This window comes from Pseudophryne corroboree, chromosome 7 (genome assembly GCF_028390025.1).
Source record: "Pseudophryne corroboree isolate aPseCor3 chromosome 7, aPseCor3.hap2, whole genome shotgun sequence".
Taxonomy (NCBI): Eukaryota; Metazoa; Chordata; class Amphibia; order Anura; family Myobatrachidae; genus Pseudophryne; species Pseudophryne corroboree.
In genome coordinates this window covers 348,725,709-348,747,669 of record NC_086450.1, presented here as the reverse complement: position 1 = coordinate 348,747,669, position 21,961 = coordinate 348,725,709, and positions in this window count along the sequence as shown.

Genomic DNA, 21,961 nt, shown 5'->3' with positions numbered 1-21,961 from the left:
TGGGGCAAGTCCATCTTACAGGAGGAGAAAAGAAGAAATTTGTAATGGGGGTACAGGAAAACAGTTTGAGGGGGAGAGAAACTTGTCACGATAATTAAGTTCTCTAGTCTTGTTGTTCTTCTTGTTCTGCTGTCATCTCAAAGGTGCTGTCTCTCAGTCTTCCAAACGAACATTCCGATGATGCAATATTCCTTCCAAATCAGCGATCTCTCTGTAAGGAGCAAAAATCTTGCATTACCATTTGTCTAACTGATGTGTGACATACCATCTTTTAAACATGAAAACATGAGTGAGAAGAGAGAGGAAAAAAAAAAAAAAAAAGAGAGAGAGAACAATTTATATGCATATATAACATAACACATCAATAAACAACAGAAAAAAAAGAAACATTTTTCAAACATAAACATTTTCTAAAACATTGTCAGATCATCAGGCTGTCATATCTACATGTCCCATGGTTTCCTTGCGCAGTCCCTCCCCCCAGCACTTCCATATTCCATTGTCTGTATCTGGCCAGAATACATTGGTGCGGATAGGTCATGCTGGGGTTTGGTAGACTTCTGCAAAGACCAAGTATATATGCAATGTTTGAATCCTACCAATAATCGTCAGAGGTGGGGAGAGAGAAAAAGAAAACATTTCACAGATACATTTACAACGTTTCACCCGGTCATTCCTGTGTCTTCAGGGAATGACCTCCCAATTTATTAACCGTTACCTCAGGCTTACCATCAGTCCTAATGATCACCTTTCCTGACTATATATTATGGGTGTGGCCCAAAATTCTTCCTATATGATCCCTGTTTATAACTTGGTGTGTCCTAACTTTTGCTCATTTTCATGTCTAGGGGGTCTGACTTTATGTGGGCTGTTGCAGTTACTGGCATAATGCCCTTCTCTTCTACAATGATAACAAACCCTGGGTTTCCTCCAAGTGTCAATGACCTGAGGTTTTGGTTGATTTGATGCCTCCTCAAACGCTCGGATGCTCATCGCCATCAACCGCTTTCCCTGTGCTTCCCTGCTTCCTTGGATATCATGGTTATGTCGTTGTCTAGGGCGTTGATATACCTTCTGTGAATCTTTGATCATACACTTAGATCTTTCCTAGGATCTGGGAAATCAGACATGATTGATCTCAATTCTGTCCGGGACCAGGGATGGCGCATTGCACTGTCCTTGACGGGAATGATTCCCTGATCGTCAGTCTTCCCATTGGGGACTGTGATCACCCTGACAGGACTAAACTCAATTACATCACCTTGTTTTGGTCTTACAATATGGGGTACATTTGTTTGTGCGTGATATAAAACATTGTACGTACCTGTGGACACGACCTCACCTGACCCTCCGTTAGGGGGTTTGATTATTGCCTTTACCGATTTGGTCGCGTCCACCTGGATGTCTTGTGTGATGGCTGCTGGAAGAGGTGCCGACATCGTGTTGGGTTCACTTTCTTGTTCGTATTCCTGAGGGAAGTTTGACATGGGGTGCGACTTGCACAGGTTAACATTTGTAATTTTTTTACACTTTCATTTTCATAAACATTGTTACATTTTACACTTTCATTCTTAAGACAGTTACTAAGTGCGTTTTTATCGTACAACCTTGTGCCTTTCTCCGCAACCACAATTCTCTCCATTGCCATGTCTCTCCTCCCAAGATGAAAGTCAGATATGTCAGTTACCTCTCTTTGAAATTCACTTTCCTGTTGCCACAGGTTTAAACAATCATAATGTTTGCTCCGTCTCTTTGCTGATTTGATGAGACATATCCTCCTCCTTAAATTTTGCAACACTTCTGGGCTGAAGCTACCTACTCTTGGGAATTTCTCCCCGTCATGTACCGTCATTCTCTCCCATTCATCACATAAAACCTCTGTGTGTGAACCATATTTTTCACACATTACATACCTTGCCGACCCGATTGGTCGGTTTACTAAATCAACCCGAACCGAGGTTGATCGCCCCCTACCTGAACAACTGGCCCCCATAACTTGCAGGTGTTGCTTTTCTTCAGCGAACCCTTACAAAAACCAAGATGTCCGGGGCAGGCTGGCGGTGAAGTTTACCGAGTACTCCACTCACTTCTCGCCCACGTTGGCCAGTAACACAATCACTGTATCCAGAGCTGTTGTACCCAACCTAGGGCCCCTGTGAACCTTTATTTACTGGGGCGCGTTCCCCAGCAAGTATCGGTTGTTGGATAGTTCCTGAGTGACCAGCGAACTTCCCTTAAAATAAAAAAATTTCACAAATCACGTTAAAATGTACAAATAGCGTTTATGACCTTCGTACACAAATAGTACCGGTCAGGTTTACTAATGCACACAATTACGTGCGGTACAATCGTTCAGCACATAAGCAACTAATCTTATGTGCGGAGCGACCAGTGGAATCGAAAATTTCGGCTGCGAATTCCTTCAGCCAGAGCTTAATGGCCTATATGGGTTCCGCACCAACCCTTCTTGGTGTTGTGCTACTTGTCTCTATAGCGGACTTCCTTGTCTGCTGTACCTGGACCTCCTGGTCTGTTATGCGACCTCCTGGTCTGTTACAGTATGACCTCCTGGTCTGCTACACTCTAATGCTCAAATTTTATGTTTAACCAGGGATGCCTCCCTAGCCACCATGCACGTCACTTACATGTATGTACCTTCACGAGAACTCGATACTTTTCTTGTGGTTCAACCTCAAAATTGTATATAACACACTCACTCACCACATGTACACTTTTGTTTCTATTTCTATTTCTGCGCAGAAATTTTCTTTAGACCAGATGTGTTGTGAATTTGGAGAAGGATCTGTTAATCTAAATTTCGGACACTAAAATAGACTTGCGCTACTTACCACGTTGCCACCTTTCCGCCTGTTGCAATAACACTATCGTGTGATTTGAGTTACGTGGGCGTACCCGGACGCTCCGTTGAGTAATATACGCTGCGTGCGTCGGCCTTTGAGTTGCGTACGCGAGTCTCAGCCCTTTGTTAGAGACACGTGCACGCAAAGCAAATATCCACCGTAACACAATGTACACTTTTATCAATGTAGATGATCCTCGATCATCTACCGCGCACCACACCAATCTCTCCTTATACCTTAGGTAGAGTTGCGTGTGGGATTTTTACAATTATACCCTTAAATATTACTTTTTATCTTTTTAACTACTAATAGCAACAAATCTTTCTTAGCACGTTATCAATGCAAATGGCAAACAGGAAGGTGAGATGTGAAACTTACACAAATGAACATGCAATTCTAAATTAATCTAATAACATATATTGATGTAAGCACACGCATATAGATATTACATATATGAGACCCTATTAGTGCTTCTACTTTGCATATGAATGTGCAATTTCTTTCACTGCTGGGAGAGAGAAAAAAAAAAAACAACAAACCAGTCCCACAGGTCATTTGCATTTCAATGGCCATCCTACAAATAGCAGCGTTAAAACAGGTTCTTGAAGAGAGACAGTTACAAAAAAAAAAAAAACTACTTGTGTATTTCTTAAATCAAATATTTAATTATTAACTGTTATTAAACTCTATCTGAACTACTTATGATTGACTATGATATGGACTAAACAAATACATTAAAAAAAAACTAATTAAATGATGATTTCTTTTTGACAGTGGATGGCTGATTATTTCCTGAGTCAACTGAAAATCAGCCGTTCAAAAAAAATATTTTTTTTTTGACCTTCCCAAAATGGCCGCTGCTCCTCCCCCATCCATGAGGTTTACACAAAATGGGGGACAGACCTTTTGTCACAAAGAAAAATCATCATGCCAGCCCCTTTTAGTTATCACGCTATGCAGAGCGATTAAAAATAATTTTAAACCTATTTAAACAGACAAACCATCCAATCTGCGTGTGCAGTTGGCACCAAATAGAAATAAAAACCAGATTTACAAAGACAATAACGTACTGTTCTTACCTTCCAGTTCCCGAATTCCCTCAGCACTCCTTACCAAGTGAAGCAGGCGCTTATCTGGTCAGCACTGCAGTATCCCCGACCTCCAAACGGTTTAACGAGGGATACTACCTTCCACTCTTTGCTGACCGATAATGTCTGCTGAAGTTACCTAGTGCAGATATGTGAAGACCGGAGGAGCCGCCAATTGATAAAGCTAAATATTTATCGTATATAAAACCCTTTATGAGGTCTAAGAACACTGTACGCTATTTATGTATGGAGTACCGTAAGGGTACGCACTTTGCGTAACAATCGCTTAGCCGTAGTCGAGACGCTCAAGCGTCACGTTCGCTCACGGCCAAGAGATCACAGGCAGGCACGCTATTGGCTGCCGACCAACGTAATGATTCGCTATAGCGTAGCGGACGCTCGGGACCACGAGGAGATCACCAGCGGCGCTGACGCTCACAATGTTAAACCTTTATATCTAAACCATAAACGGTGTATTATGCAGTAAAACCTTAGTGTAATGATAGAGTGTAAATGCAACACAGTGTAACCTTATTAACTTCAAAGCTGTCTGAGCGTCACCGACGCTCCGAGAGTACCTAACACTATAAGAAATACACAGATACCTGGGCTTAGGGTCTAACGCCTTATATATATATTATGGATGGTATGCTTGCAAAAGAATAATACAATACAATTATACACTACAATATAACATAGACTACCTAACCAGATAACTACACAGGAAATACAATACAATACAATACTATTTAAGGGAAAATAAGAGAGAAAGAGGGGAAGAGAGAGAGAGAGAGAGAAATGGCTCACAATAACAAGAAGATCAATATGATTGCAGAGAAGCTTACACATGTGAGGAACAATCGCTGCGCAGTTATTCAATGCTGAGAATCTTTGTGGAGAAAATACTTGACCTTACCCATACTGGCTGTCCCTATTTACACAACCCTACAATACCGCATGGGACAGAAGCTAGACTCCATTTTGAGAAAACTCCCATGAAGACTGCAACACATGGTTGAAAGGGGGAGGGGAAAACACCCGGCAGCAGCCATTTTAGATTTGCAGGTCCAAACACATGGCACTCTCTACTACACCACAATCACATAGCAGAAGACACAAGACTCCATTTTATTCCAAAATGTCCAAGCCTCAGAACAATGCATATGTTCTGATTTTACAATTCCAAACCATCTAAATCACCTTTCACAATTTCAATCCAACTTCCTAGAACCATCTTATTCACTTTCACATTCCAAACAACTTCAGTATCTCAATAACCAGAGCATATTCATCACAAGACCAGATCACAATGTAACCACACATCTCAGCCTGCCATTGCTACCAGCACATGTTCAAACGTAACTGCATGGTGGTATTTATGATTAACAAGATATATTATAACTAACCAGCACAATCTATTTTAAATCACCATAGGCAAACAAATACCACAAATACTATGCTACAGATTGTCTACTGTTCCAATTCATCACAGACTTCACAGAGTGTCAACACAAACACCCAACAATCACACAACCAAGTTACAATATCCTATTTAATCCAGCACCATTGACCTTAAAGCAATCTATCTAGATTTCCTTATCTAGCCATGTGAATTCAATACTTAGCCTTTAGTTTGTAGGTCAGTCCTGGGGATGTAGCCTCCATGCTGCTGGGTGCCAGGTAGCTGTGTGAGTGAGTGAGTGAGCCCTGTGATCTCCAGTGGGTATATCATACCCTCATTCCAGCTCTGGGGGGGTGTCAACAACAAGATGTGTGTGTGTGTCCCTCACAGCATGTGAGCCAGCTGCATCAATGGCCTTGGTTATGCAAAACAATGGGTGATGACCAACACATTCCTGTCTTGTGGGAAGCTATTGTTTGGCGAATACTATCTCACTGTCTACTCTCAGTTGAGACAATGACATCTCAGCAATCATTCTTCTGGAGACAAATCCTAACCCATTGGTAAACACAGGTGTTGGCCCTCCTCATTGAGTCTCAAAGCTCAGTGTAATTAAAGGCTATTGTACTCCGTCTGCGGGAAAGATACTGATTTGGAATACAATTAATCTTCAATTACTATTCCTGTGCTTACCTATGCATAACACCATGTGAAGCCCTCACAACATGCAAACTATTGTTTGGGGGATCTCTAAGGTCAAAGAGCCATTTGAGACCCACTGATACCTGTTGGACTCAGTGGGATATTAACTTATAAAATACATTATATGGTTGAATTATGTAACGATTGAGTCGCACGCTGGGCACACAGAAACTCTACCGTAAATGCGCATACAGTGCGCCTGTGGGTGCACGTAACAGCGGGTATGCGCACGCACGGGAGAGCGCTCGCATGCGCAGCGCGGACATGTATGAGGTGCAAATATGGCAGTGTGCATAGTGATATTTTTCTGACTTTGACACACATTGCGGCAGGCACGCGACCCCATTTTACACATTGCGGCAGGAAAGTGTCCCCATTTTACACATCGCGGCAGGCACGTGCCCCTATTTTACACACTGCGGCAGGCACGCGACCCCATTTTACACAGCACGGCAGGCAAGTGTCCCCATTTTACACATTGCGGCAGGCACGCGACTCCATTTTACACATTGCGGCAAGAAAGTGTCCCCATTTTACACATTGCGGCAGGCACGTGTCCCCATTTTACACATTGCGGCAGGCACGTGTCCCCATTTTACACATTGCGGCAGGCACGTGTCCTCATTTTCACATTACAGCAGGCACGCGACCCCATTTTACACAGCACGGCAGGCAAGTGTCCCCATTTTACACATTCCGGCAGAAAGGTGTCCCTATTTTACACATTAAGGCAGGCAAGAGTCCCCATTTTACACATTGCGGCAGGTACGCGACCCCATTTTACACAGCACGGCAGGCAAGTGTCCCCATTTTACACATTGCGGCAGGCACGCAACCCCATTTTACACAGCACGGCAGGCAAGTGTCCCCATTTTACACATTGCGGCAGGCACGCGACCCCATTATACACAGCACGGCAGGCAAGTGTCCCCATTTTACACATTGCGGCAGGAAAGTGTCTCCATTATACACATTGCGGCAGGCACGTGCCCCCATTTTACACATTGCGGCAGGAAAGTGTCCCCATTTTACACATTGCGGCAGACACGTATCCCCATTTTACACATTGCGGCAGGAAAGTGTCCCCATTTTACACATTGCAGCAGGCACGTGCCCCCATTTTACACACTGCGGCAGGCACGTGCCCCCATTTTACACATTCCGGCAGACAGGTGCCCCTATTTTACACATTAAGGCAGGCAAGAGTCCCCATTTCTCTAACGTCCTAGTGGATGCTGGGGACTCCGTAAGGACCATGGGGACTAGACGGGCTCCGCAGGAGACATGGGCATTTTAAGAAAGAATTTGGATTCTGGTGTGTTCTGGCTCCTCCCTCTATGTCCCTCCTCCAGACTTCAGTTTGAATCTGTGCCCGGACGAGCTGGGTGCTGTTCAGTGAGCTCTCCTGAGCTTGCTGTAAGAAAGTATTTTGTTAGGTTTTTTATTTTCAGGGAGCTCTGCTGGCAACAGACTCCCTGCATCGTGGGGCTGAGGGGAGAGAAGCAGCCCTACTCTCTGAAGATAGGTCCTGCTTCTTAGGCTACTGGACACCATTAGCTCCAGAGGGATCGTACACAGGATCTCACCCTCGTCGTCCGATCCCAGAGCCGCGCCGCCGTCCCCCTCGCAGAGCCGGAAGACAGAAGCCGGGTGAGCATAAGAAGCAAGAAGACTTCGAAATCGGCGGCAGAAGACTCCGGTCTTCACTGAGGTAGTGCACAGCACTGCAGCTGTGCGCCATTGCTCCCACACACACCTCACATACTCCGGTCACTGTAAGGGTGCAGGGAGCAGGGGGGGCGCCCTGGGCAGCAATTGGGACCACTTTGGCAAAAGTTTAGCATATATACAGTTGGGCACTGTATATATGTATGAGCCCCCGCCAAAAATTGTACATTGAAGCGGGACAGAAGCCCGCCGCTGAGGGGGCGGGGCTTCTTCCTCAGCACTCACCAGCGCCATTATTTCTCCACAGCTCTGCTGAGAGGAAGCTCCCCAGGCCCTCCCCTGCAGAGACATGGTACAAGAGGGTAAAAAGAGAGGGGGGGCACATAATTAGGCGCAAAAATCACTATAAACAGCGGCTACTGGGTTAACATTAAGTTACTGTGTTATTCCTGGGTTATATAGCGCTGGGGTGTGTGCTCGCATACTCTCTCTCTCTCTCTCTGTCTCTCCAAAGGGCCTTGTGGGGGAACTGTCTTCAAAAAGAGCATTCCCTGTGTGTGTGGTGTGTCGGTACGCTTGTGTCGACATGTTTGACAAGGAAGGCTATGTGGAAACAGAGCGGTAGCAAATGAATGTGGTGTCTCCGCCGACGGCACCGACACCTGATTGGATGGATATGTGGAAGGTTTTAAATGATAATGTTAACTCCTTGCATAAAAGGTTGGATAAAGCTGAAGCCTTAGGACAGTCAGGGTCTCAGCCCGTGCCTGATCCTGTGTCGCAGAGGCCGTCAGGGTCTCAGAAGCGCCCACTATCCCAAATTGCTGACACAGATACCGACATGGATTCTGACTCCAGTGTCGATTACGATGATGCAAAGTTACAGCCTAAATTGGCTAAATCCATCCGTTATATGATTATAGCAATTAAGGATGTGTTGCACATCACAGAGGAAACCCCAGTCCCTGACAAGAGGGTTCATATGTATGGGGAAAAAAGGCAGGTGGTGACCTTTCCCCCTTCACACGAGCTAAATGAGTTATGTGAAAAGGCTTGGGAATCTCCAGATAAAAAACTGCAGATTTCCAAATGGATGCATATGGCATATCCTTTCCCGCCAACGGACAGGTTACGCTGGGAAGCCTCCCCTAGGGTGGACAAAGCTTTAACACGCTTATCCAAGAGGGTAGCCCTGCCGTCACAGGATACGGCCACCCTCAAAGATGCTGCGGATAGAAAGCAAGAGGGTACCCTGAAGTCCATTTATACACATTCAGGTACCTTACTGAGGCCAGCGATCGCGTCGGCCTGGGTGTGTAGTGCTGTAGCAGCATGGACGGACACCCTGTCTGAGGAACTTGATACCTTAGACAAGGATACTATATTAATGACCCTGGGGCATATAAAAGACGCTGTCCTATATATGAGAGATGCTCAAAGAGACATTAGTCTACTGGGTTCTAGAATAAATGCTATGTCGATTTCTGCCAGAAGGGTCCTGTGGACTCGGCAATGGACAGGTGATGCCGACTCAAAAAGGCACATGGAGGTTTTACCTTACAATGGTGAGGAATTGTTTGGGGAGGGTCTCTCGGACCTGGTCTCCACAGCTACTGCTGGAAAGTCAAATTTTTTGCCATATGTTTCCTCACAACCTAAGAAAGCACCGTATTACCAAATGCAGTCCTTTCGATCACAGAAAGGCAAGAAAGTCCGAGGTGCATCCTTTCTTGCCAGGGGCAGGGGCAGAGGAAGGAAGCTGCACAACACAGCCAGTTACCAGGAATAGAAGTCCTCCCCGGCTTCCACTAAATCCACCGCATGATGCTGGGGCTCCACAGGCGGAGCTAGGCCCGGTGGGGGCGCGTCTCCGAAATTTCAGCCACAAGTGGGTTCACTCCCAGTTGGATCCCTGGGCAATAGATATTGTGTCTCAGGGATACAAGCTGGAATTCGAAGAGATGCCCCCTCACCGATACCTCAAATCGGCCCTGCCAGCTTCCCCCTTCGAGAGGGAAATAGTGTTAACTGCAATTCACAAATTGTATCTTCAACAGGTGGTGGTCAAGGTTCCCCTCCTTCAACAAGGAAAGGGTTATTATTCGACCATGTTTGTAGTACCGAAACCGGATGGTTCGGTCAGACCCATATTGAATTTAAAATCCCTGAACATATACCTGAAAAGGTTCAAGTTCAAGATGGAATCGCTCAGAGCGGTCATCGCAAGCCTGGAAGGGGGGGATTTTATGGTGTCTCTGGACATAAAGGATGCGTACCTTCATGTCCCCATTTATCCACCTCATCAGGCGTACCTCAGATTTGTGGTACAGGATTGTCATTACCAATTTCAGACGTTGCCGTTTGGTCTCTCCACGGCACCGAGAATATTATTTACCAAGGTAATGGCGGAAATTATGTTACTCCTGCGGAAGCAAGGGGTCACAATTATCCCATACTTGGACGATCTCCTCATAAAAGCGAGGTCAAGAGAGCAGTTGCTGATCAGCGTAGCACGCTCTCTGGAAGTGTTACGACAACACGGCTGGATTCTAAATATTCCAAAGTCGCAGTTGATTCCTACGACTAGTCTGCCTTTCCTGGGCATGATTCTAGACACAGACCTGAAAAGGGTTTATCTCCCGATGGAGAAGGCTCAGGAACTCATGACACTGGTCAAAAACCTATTAAAACCAAAACAGGTGTCGGTGCATCACTGCACTCGAGTCCTGGGAAAGATGGTGGCATCATTCGAGGCCATTCCCTTCGGCAGGTTCCATGCGAGGACCTTTCAATGGGATTTACTGGACAAATGGTCCGGATCACATCTTCAGATGCATCGGTTAATCACCCTATCACCCAGGGCCAGGGTGTCTCTCCTGTGGTGGCTGCAGAGTGCTCACCTTCTCGAGGGCCGCAGATTCGGCATTCAGGACTGGGTCCTGGTGACCACGGATGCAAGCCTCCGAGGGTGGGGGGCAGTCACACAGGGAAGAAATTTCCAAGGTCTGTGGTCAAGTCAGGAGACTTGCCTTCACATCAACATCCTGGAACTAAGGGCCATATACAACGCCCTACGTCAAGCGGAGACCCTGCTTCGCGACCAACCGGTTCTGATTCAGTCAGACAACATCACCGCTGTGGCTCATGTAAACCGACAAGGCGGCACAAGGAGCAGGGTGGCGATGGTGGAAGCCACCAGAAGTCTTCGCTGGGCGGAGAATCACGTAAGCGCACTGTCAGCAGTGTTCATTCCGGGAGTGGACAACTGCGAAGAAGACTTCCTCAGCAGGCACGACCTCCACCCGGGAGAGTGGGGACTTCATCAAGAAGTCTTCACGCAAATTGCAAATCGGTGGGAACTGCCACAGGTGGACATGATGGCATCCCACCTCAACAAAAAGCTACAGAGGTATTGCGCCAGGTCAAGAGACCCTCAGGCAATAGCTGTGGAGGCACTGGTGACACCGTGGGTGTTCCAGTCGGTCTATGTATTTCCTCCTCTTCCTCTCATACCCAAGGTGCTGAGAATCATAAGAAAAAGAGGAGTGAGAACAATACTCATTGTTCCGGATTGGCCAAGAAGGACTTGGTATCCAGATCTGCAAGAAATGCTCACAGAGGACCCGTGGCCTCTGCCTCTAAGACAGGACTTGTTGCAACAGGGGCCCTGTCTGTTCCAAGACTTACCGCTGCTGCGTTTGACGGCATGGCGGTTAAACGCCGGATCCTAGCAGAAAAAGGCATTCCGGATGAGGTTATTCCTACGCTGATAAAGGCTAGGAAGGACGTGACGGCTCAACATTATCACTGTATATGGCGAAAATATGTTGCTTGGTGTGAGGCCAGGAATGCCCCTATGGAGGAATTCCAGCTGGGCCGTTTCCTTCACTTCCTACAGTCGGGAGTGACTTTGGGCCTGGAATTGGGTTCCATTAAGGTCCAGATTTCGGCCCTATCCATTTTCTTTCAAAAAGAACTGGCTTCTCTACCTGAAGTTCAGACGTTTGTAAAGGGAGTGCTGCATATTCAGCCCCCTTTTGTGCCTCCAGTGGCACCTTGGGATCTTAATGTGGTGTTGAGTTTCCTGAAATCACACTGGTTTGAACCACTCAAAACGGTGGAAATGAAATATCTCACGTGGAAGGTGGTCATGCTGCTAGCCTTGGCTTCGGCTAGGCGTGTGTCAGAATTGGCGGCTTTGTCACATAAAAGCCCCTATCTGGTTTTCCATGCGGATAGAGCAGAATTGCGGACCCGCCCACAATTTCTGCCGAAAGTGGTTTCATCCTTTCATATAAACCAACCTATTGTGGTGCCTGTGGCTGCTACTGACTTGGAGGATTCCGAGTTGCTTGATGTGGTCAGGGATTTGAAGGTTTATGTAGCCAGAACGGCTAGGGTCAGGAAAACAGAATCTTTGTTTATCCTGTATGCTTCCAACAAGCTTGGGGCGCCTGCTTCAAAGCAAACTATTGCTCGCTGGATCTGTAACACGATTCAGCAGGCTCATTCTGCGGCTGGTTTGCCGCTGCCTAAATCGGTTAAGGCCCATTCCACAAGGGAGGTGGGCTCTTCTTGGGCGGCTGCCCGAGGGGTCTTGGCATTACAGCTTTGCAGAGCGGCTACTTGGTCAGGTTCAAACACTTTTGCAAAGTTCTACAAGTTTGATACCCTGGCTGAGGAGGACCTTGTGTTTGCTCAATCGGTGCTGCAGAGTCATCCGCACTCTCCCACCCGTTTGGGAGCTTTGGTATAATCCCCATGGTCCTTACGGAGTCCCCAGCATCCACTAGGACGTTAGAGAAAATAAGATTTTACTTACAGGTAAATCTATTTCTCGTAGTCCGTAGTGGATGCTGGGCACCCGTTCCAAGTGCGGACTTTTTCTGCAATGCTTGTATATAGTTATTGCTTACATAAGGGTTATGTTATAGTTGCATCAGGGTTTATCTCATGCTCTATTGTTGTTCATACTGTTAACTGGGTAAGTTTATCACGAGTTATACGGTGTGATTGGTGTGGCTGGTATGAATTTTGCCCTGGATTCCAAAATCCTTTCCTTGCACTGTCAGCTCTTCCGGGCACAGTTTCTTTAACTGAGGTCTGGAGGAGGGACATAGAGGGAGGAGCCAGAGCACACCAGAATATAAATTCTTTCTTAAAGTGCCCAAGTCTCCTGCGGAGCCCGTCTATTACCCATGGTCCTTACGGAGTCCCCATCATCCACTACGGACTACGAGAAATAGATTTACCGGTAAGTAAAATCTTATTTTAACACATTCCGGCAGACTGCGTCCCCATTTTACACATTCCGGCAGACAGGTGTCCCCATTTTACACATTGCGGCAGTCACGTGCCCCCATTTTACACAGTACGGCAGGAAAGTGTCCCCATTTTACACATTGCGGCAGGCACGTGCACTCATTTTACACATTGCGGCAGGAAAGTGTCCCCATTTTACACACTGCGGCAGGCACGTGCCCCCATTTTACACATTCCGGCAGACAGGTGCCCCTATTTTACACATTAAGGCAGGCAAGAGTCCCCATTTTAACACATTCCGGCAGACTGCGTCCCCATTTTACACATTCCGGCAGACAGGTGTCCCCATTTTACACATTCCGGCAGACAGGTGTCCCCATTTTACACAGTACGGCAGGTGGTGGTGGGGGGGAGGGAGGGAGAGAGAGAGGGAAAAGGGGCTGACTTACATTTGAAGCGGTTCTTCCCGCTCTTCAGCCGCCTCTCCTTCGTCTGCGCGGCACCGCCGCCAGCCGGCTTGGCTCACCCTCCTCCCGAGTGCCCAGCTCGGGTGGCGGGGTTTCGCGGAATGACGCGATTGCATTGTGTGACGTCACGACGCAAACGCGTCATTCTGCGAAACCCCACCCCCGAGATGGGCACTCGGGAGGAGAGGGGAGGAGCCCGCCGCAAGAAACGGCACTGCTGGGGAGGCAGACATCCAGTGGGGAGGCTGGGGAGGCAGACGTCCAGTGGTGAGGCTGGGGAAGCAGATGTCCAGCGGGGAGGCTGGGGAGTCAGACGTCCAGCAGGGAGGCTGGGGAAGCAGACGTCCAGCGGGCGGATCCTATACTCACCGGTCCCCGCTCGGGTCCCCGTCACATGCTCGCTGCCATGACGTGTACCCGCTCCCCATGTCTCATCTCCTCGGTTCCAATAATGTCAATCCGACAATTGTCGGAACTGGGGCAAAAACTTGTCGGATTTGGCTGCGGTACACATGGATCCGTGGCTAATCCGACAATCCACGTGTTTTCCGACAAGTCTGGAATTCCCGACTTGTTGGAAAAAATGGCCCGGCATTGAATAGGTCGAAACCCCTTTCAACCTAAATTTGTCGGAAGCTGCCGTCTTTCCAACAAGACGGCAGCTTCCGACACTTATTGAATACACTCCATATTTGTCAATGTTGCTAGTAATGTTACTGTAAATTTAATTGTTTAAACTTTTTTTATATGTAATTGCAAATACATGAATGTGATTGCAATTGTACTTAAAAGTGTTATTTAAATTCTGGGAAAAGCAGAGTGATGTCCAAATATATTTGTATCAGTTACAAAATGTTCTTTTATATACCGGCAATACCAGTTTTCTCTGTAATGATTCTGTAATGCCTCATTTGTCAAATGTATTTTCAACATTGATCTCACAAGTCTTGTTATTCCTTTCTATAAGAAAAGGAAAGTGATTTGTTAGATAATACTGAGTTATTACCACCATTATCAACATAGATGTTATCAGATGGCACAAACACAAAGTAAAGCTTCCTGATGTATCTGGTATTCTTGACAGCAATTAATGACAATAGCAGCTCTGTAATCCTTCCTAAATACACTACATGGTCTCATTTTTCTCTAAATAGCTCCCAATTATTACAAGTCTATGGCACACACAGTTTTCATTAAACCATGGTGATGCATTTAAGCTGTTTAATGGACTGAAAAGGGCTATTATCAATATAATTTCTTAATTTGTTTTTCTACAATTGCTTTCCTAGTGTACACTATTAAAGTTGGAAATGCACCTGGGGGAAAATTTATCAGGAGACATTATGTCTATGGTCAGTGCAAATAATTGATTCACCCTGAATGGTATAATACTAGTGTGATAGCCCACTGGTATATGGTATGCCAATCTGCATGGCACTGTGTATAGTGCATCACACTTACTCTGCCCCGGCTAGTCATGGGTTCAGGCACGGATACCAGAGGGCACCCTGAATAATCAGGTCTTTAACTACAAGTACATTGTGGGTGTGGACTACAGGTGTCGGTGCAGCGCATAAAGAATTGGGCGCCAGGCCATCTCAGAAAAACAGCATAAAGTTTATTTAAACATCAAACAGGGATATTGCAGGGATAACTTGTGAACACTCCTCCAGCACAAAGCATAAGTTACAGTGGATCACACATCAGGGCACCTCCTCCAGCGCATCGCTTAGTCGCAGCGGCATATACATGGCAAACAGCATTACGTACCAGGGCATTCTGTGACCAGTAGTGCTACACATCAGGTGACGGTCTCTCTCTCTTACTTAGCGAGGATTCTTTACCTTGGGGGCGCTTACTCACGCCGCATGGCTTTCCGACCACTTCACCCAGATACCTCTCGAGATACTTTTCCATGGGGGGCGCTTACTCACGCCGCGTGGCTTCCGACCACTTCACCCAGATACCTCTTGAGACTCACACCATTAGCACACTTTTCTCCTGGCATCACCCTTTCACTGGATTCTGCATACTGCTGCTCTTACACTGCGATGTCTCCCTCTGTCATCAAGTGCTTTGCTGTGGCTAGCATCACTCCCCACCTAAACATGTGGGGAGCCCTCACTGGGGCTACATCTTTCTGGCTAAATTCACCTCACTGTCTGCTCACTCTCCTCACTGACTGTCCTCTGCCTAGGCTGCTGCAGGACAACCTTTTTATAACCCTGCATTCCCAGGTACACATTCTATCTGGGATTTCCCGCTCTGTGTTTCCCGCTCTCAGTTTCCCGCTCTGAGTCTGCAAATGAGTGAGTCATGCCCTTTGCATTTTGCAGACTAATCTGTATAGCTATGAGCTGTGCTGTTAACTCCTTCTGTGCTGCAAGCCGTAGGCTGCTGGCACAGTGCTATGCAACTCCAGCAAGCATTTTACTTTTATTAAAGTCATGCTGGCACCTGTAGTGCCACAGTTGATTTGGGCTGCAGTTTCAGGGTATCACACTAGTGTCTGGATTGCGATTGCGCAAGTCCTGATGTAGCGAGGGCAGAGCTGTATATAATACTCACAATGAATATTCCATCACTCTGGAACTGCGGGTCAACTTAAGGTGCATACACACGGTGAGATATTGACTATCTCCGATTTTGATTTGACTTGATGATTTCCCCTGAACTCTCCGTAGCCCAGAACCACCGATATTGACTATCTTTACTTAATATTTTGACTATGTGCGATTTTGACTAAGTGGCAATTTTGACTATACTATGTACTAGATTGTACACAATATTATCAAAATTGCATGTCTGCACAGTCTATTTTTTCTTGCGATACCGACCCCACGGGAGGGCGCATTGGTATCGCAAGCTGTGTACACAAGGGGGGTAATGCAGATCTGATCGCTGCTGTGTTTTTGCGCAGTGGGCAATCAGGTCCAAACTGTGCATGCGTATGCACGCAATGTGCAGGCATGTCGCACGGGTACACAGTGGAACGCCGCTCAGCGATGGGTTGGTGTGACAGATCCGTTCATATGGGTGAATGCAAGGAGAAGGCATTTGTGGGTGTCAACTGACCATTTTCAGGGAGGGTCTGGAAAAACGTAGGCCTGTCCATGTGTTTGCAGGGAGGGTTCCTAACGTCAATTCCAGTCCCGGACAGGCTTATGTGATCACAGCGGCTGAGTAAGTCCTGGGCTGCGCAGAGACTGCACAAAATCTGTTTGTACAGCTCTGCTACACATGCGTTCGCACACTTGCACAGCTAAAATACACTCCCCCACCCCCGGCGACTATATGATCGCAGCAGTGCAAAAATCGCCTGCTAGCAATCAGGTCTGAATTAGGCCCAAGGTGTGATATGTGCTAACTTTTCTTACGATTTTGACTATACAGTCAAAATGTTAAGGTTACATCGCACCGTGTGTGTGCACCTTTAGAATCGATTCCCCAGGACTGAAATTAGGGGTGTGCACCATTTTTCAGGTTTTGTGTTTTGGTTTATGGATCTGAATCTCCTTCATGTTTTGGATCTGTATTGGTTTTGGTTTTGGATCTGTATTTTATTTTTTAATCATAAAAACAGCTAAAATAACATAATTTGGGAGTGTTTTTGTTCATACAGTATTATTAACCCCAATAACATTAATTTCCACTCATTTCCAGTCTATTTTGAACACCTCTCAGCTCACAATATTGTTTTCATCCAGTTTAGGCAAAAGGCTGCATTGCGGTAGCTGGATGACTAAGCTAAGCGACAGAAGTGGGCGGCACAAACACGCGGCACATCTAGGACTGGCACTGCAGTGGCAGACAAGATATCAGTTTTATAAACTGCCAAAAACATGCTCCAAAGAGCACATAATGCAAAGAAAAGAGGTGTAACCCTTATGTTGTATATTAAACAGGACATGCAAAGTTTAACAAACCAATCATTTCAGCAACAGGGACTGTCACTTGTGGCTGAAATGATTGGTTTGTTTGGACCCCCACAAAACAAGCTGACAACGGGCAGTGCACAAACTGGCTTTAATACTATAAATAGGAACAATGTCATCATCAGCAACCGATTCTTCACCCCTATCAGTTAGAGATGAGCAGGTTCGGTTTTCATAGAACCGAACCCTACCGGACTTCACGTCACAAGGCCGGATCCGAGCCCGGCTCGGGTTTTCCCGCCTTACTCGGAAACCAGAACGAGGCAAAACTTCATCATTCCGCTGTCGGATTCTCACAGGGTTTGGATTCCATATGAGGAGCCGCGCATCGCCACCATTTTCACTCCAGCATTGGAGAGTGTAGAGAGAGGACATGTCTCCGTCCTCAGTGTCCGTGTCTTGTGCTGCATCTGTCCAGTCACAGCGGTTGTGTCCTCTGCTGCCATATGTCCACTGCTGCTGTATAAGTCTAGTCCAGTGGTGCTGTGTTGTGCTGCATCAGTTCAGTGGTGTATTGTGCTGCATCAGTCCAGTCACAGTGGTGGTGTCCTCTGCTGCCATATATCCAGTGCTGCTGTATAAGTCCAGTCCAGTGGTGCTGTGTTGTGCTACATCAGTCCAGTCACAGTGGTGATGACCTCTGCTGCCATATGTCCAGTGCTGTTGTATAAGTCCAGTCCATTGCAGTGGTGCTGTGTTGTCCTGCATCAACCCATTGGTGGTGTCGCTGTGCTGCCATATATGTCCAGTGGTACTGCCGTATATGTCCAGTGGTACTGCCGTATATGTCCAGTGGTACTGCCGTATATGTCCAGTGATCCTGCCGTATATGTCCATTGATACTGCCATATATGTCCAGCGGTACTGCCGTATAAATCCAGTGCTCCTGCCAGATAAGTCCAGTTATCCTGCCTTATAACTCCAGTGGTACTGCCGTATAAGCCAGTCCAGTGATACTACTGTATATGTCCAGTGATACTGCCGTATATGTCCATTGATACTGACGTATATGTCCAGCGGTACTGCCGTATAACTCCAGTGATCCTGCTGTATAAGTCCAGTGATCCTGACGTATAAATCCAGTGGTTCTGGCGTATAAATCCAGTCCAGTGATACTGCCGTATATGTCCAGTGATACTGCCGTATATGTCCAGTGATACTGCCATATATGTCCAGCGGTACTGCCGTATATGTCCAGTGGTACTGCCATATATGTCCAATGGTACTGCCGTATAAGTCCAGTGATACTGCCATATATGTCCAGTGATACTACCGTATATATGTCCAGTGATACTGCCGTATATATGTCCAGCGATACTGCCGTATATGTCCAGCGGTACTGCCGTATATGTCCAGTGGTTCTGCCGTATATGTCCAGTGGTACTGCCGTATAAATCCAGTGATCCTGCCGTATAATTATAGTGATCCTGCCATATAAATCCAGTGATCCTGCCGTATAAATCCAGTGACCCTCCCGTATAATTCCAGTGGTACTGGCATATATGTCCAGTCCAGTGATACTGCCGTATATGTCCAGTGATACTGCCGTATATGTCCAGTGATACTGCTGTATATGTCCATTGATACTGCTGTATATACAATGCAAAAATTATAGGAAAATTTTGTGCGCAAAAAAGCAGCTGGTAACGTCTCAAAGTTTCTTAGGAGGCTTTCCTTCTTCCCTCACCCATAAAGTGCACAACAAAGAATAGAAACTGAGACTTAACTAGCGCGTCCTTAGCTTCTGCTGGTACTTGTTGTTCCGTGTAGTTTCGTTACTCACAATGGGGTACCATATAAAAAGGAAAAGGTATGTATATAGTGAAATACTGTTTTAATAGCATACATATATGACATACAATAAGATAAAAAGTAATGGTAAAAGAATCCAGGATATTGCACAATCCCTTCAAGTACAATGGGAAGACGGGCTAATTACCAGATAGTTCAGAACTGTTGTTTAGACAGTTCTGAAAGCGCATGTAAGATGTAACAGGGGATTTCCGGATAGTCCCACCATGCAGTTCTTACTCAATACCGGTCCTTAACGTCCGTCTCCAGGCTTGTCAGGAAACAACCAACGCGTTTCTACCCCTGGCTGGGGTCTTTGTCAAGGTTTTCAAGCTGAATGATTCAATACTCTCTTCCTCCTGATATTTAAACATCCATCCTCCAATGAAAATGCTAGGCACCCAGCTGGATCCTATACAACATAATGCACTAAAAGTTCCATGATCCTCTGCCAGAGCGTCCATAGCAACTCCAATCCCCAGCCGGTGGGGTGGGTCAGTTACCTTGGTAACCTGTATTTCCGTATGGGACTCCTATTCAAAATTGTACGGGGAAATAGACGGATTCTAGAGGTTCCTCTAGAATCCGTCTATTTTAGCTTTGATGGGTTTTTTTTAGGATGCCAATTCAGATATAAAGATATTTAAAAAATAATAATTTTATGATGTCATTTTATCAGTGGTGTTTTAAATATGTGATTTATATGTGAATGAGCACTTTATACTTACCCGTTTTTATGTTTTAGGATAATGCAATATGGACTCATTATAATATGGGATGTCATCTTTTTATTATGGTGGTACCCCATTTGTAACAGAGGCCAGGATCTGTATTTTTCAACACAGTATGCGGACCTGAAGCCCGGACGATTATATTTACCGGTCCCCATGACAACGGGACCGGAAGTGACGTTACGCCAGAATTCCATTGTAGGATCTGAGAATAACTGCATGGAGGACAGAATTAGCCCCTGGACACGAATTCCAACAAACGTTCAACAGTTGTTATTAGAGATGAGCGGGTTCGGTTTCTCTGAATCCGAACCCGCCAGAACTTCATGTTTTTTTTCACGGGTCCGAGCGACTCGGATCTTCCCGCCTTGCTCGGTTAACCCGAGCGCGCCCGAACGTCATCATGACGCTGTCGGATTCTCGCGAGGCTCGGATTCTATCGCGAGACTCGGATTCTATATAAGGAGCCGCGCGTCGCCGCCATTTTCACACGTGCATTGAGATTGATAGGGAGAGGACGTGGCTGGCGTCCTCTCCGTTTAGAATTAGAATAGATTAGAGAGACACTTGATTTACTAATTTTGGGGAGCATTAGGAGTACTCAGTAGTGTACAGTGCAGAGTTTTGCTGATAGTGACCAGTGACCACCACTTTTATTTATAATCCGTTCTCTGCCTGAAAAAAGCGATACACAGCACACAGTGACTCAGTCACATACCATATCTGTGTGCACTGCTCAGGCTCAGGCCAGTGTGCTGCATCATCTATTATCTATATATAATATTATATATATCTGTCTGACTGCTCAGCTCACACAGCTTATAATTGTGGGGGAGACTGGGGAGCACTACTGCAGTGCCAGTTATAGGTTATAGCAGGAGCCAGGAGTACATAATATATTATATAGTGAGTGACCACCAGACACACAGTGCAGTTTATTTAATATATCCGTTCTCTGCCTGAAAAAAGCGATACACACAGTGACTCAGTCAGTCACATACCATATCTGTGTGCACTGCTCAGGCTCAGGCCAGTGTGCTGCATCATCTATATATATTATATATCTGTCTGACTGCTCAGCTCACACAGCTTATAATTGTGGGGGAGACTGGGGAGCACTACTGCAGTGCCAGTTATAGGTTATAGCAGGAGCCAGGAGTACATAATATTATATTAAAATTAAACAGTGCACACTTTTGCTGCAGGAGTGCCACTGCCAGTGTGACTAGTGACCAGTGACCTGACCACCAGTATATAATATTAGTAGTATACTATCTCTTTATCAACCAGTCTATATTAGCAGCAGACACAGTACAGTGCGGTAGTTCACGGCTGTGGCTACCTCTGTGTCGGCACTCGGCAGCCCGTCCATAATTGTATATACCACCTAACCGTGGTTTTTTTTTCTTTCTTTATACATACATACTAGTTACGAGTATACTATCTCTTTATCAACCAGTCTATATATTAGCAGCAGACACAGTACAGTGCGGTAGTTCACGGCTGTGGCTACCTCTGTGTCGGCACTCGGCAGCCCGTCCATAATTGTATATACCACCTAACCGTGGTTTTTTTTTCTTTCTTTATACATACATACTAGTTACGAGTATACTATCTCTTTATCAACCAGTCTATATATTAGCAGCAGACACAGTACAGTGCGGTAGTTCACGGCTGTGGCTACCTCTGTGTCGGCACTCGGCAGCCCGTCCATAATTGTATATACCACCTAACCGTGTTTTTTTTTTCTTTCTTTATACATACATACTAGTTACGAGTATACTATCTCTTTATCAACCAGTCTATATTAGCAGCAGACACAGTACAGTGCGGTAGTTCACGGCTGTGGCTACCTCTGTGTCGGCACTCGGCAGCCCGTCCATAATTGTATATACCACCTAACCGTGGTTTTTTTTTCTTTCTTTATACATACATACTAGTTACGAGTATACTATCTCTTTATCAACCAGTCTATATATTAGCAGCAGACACAGTACAGTGCGGTAGTTCACGGCTGTGGCTACCTCTGTGTCGGCACTCGGCAGCCCGTCCAT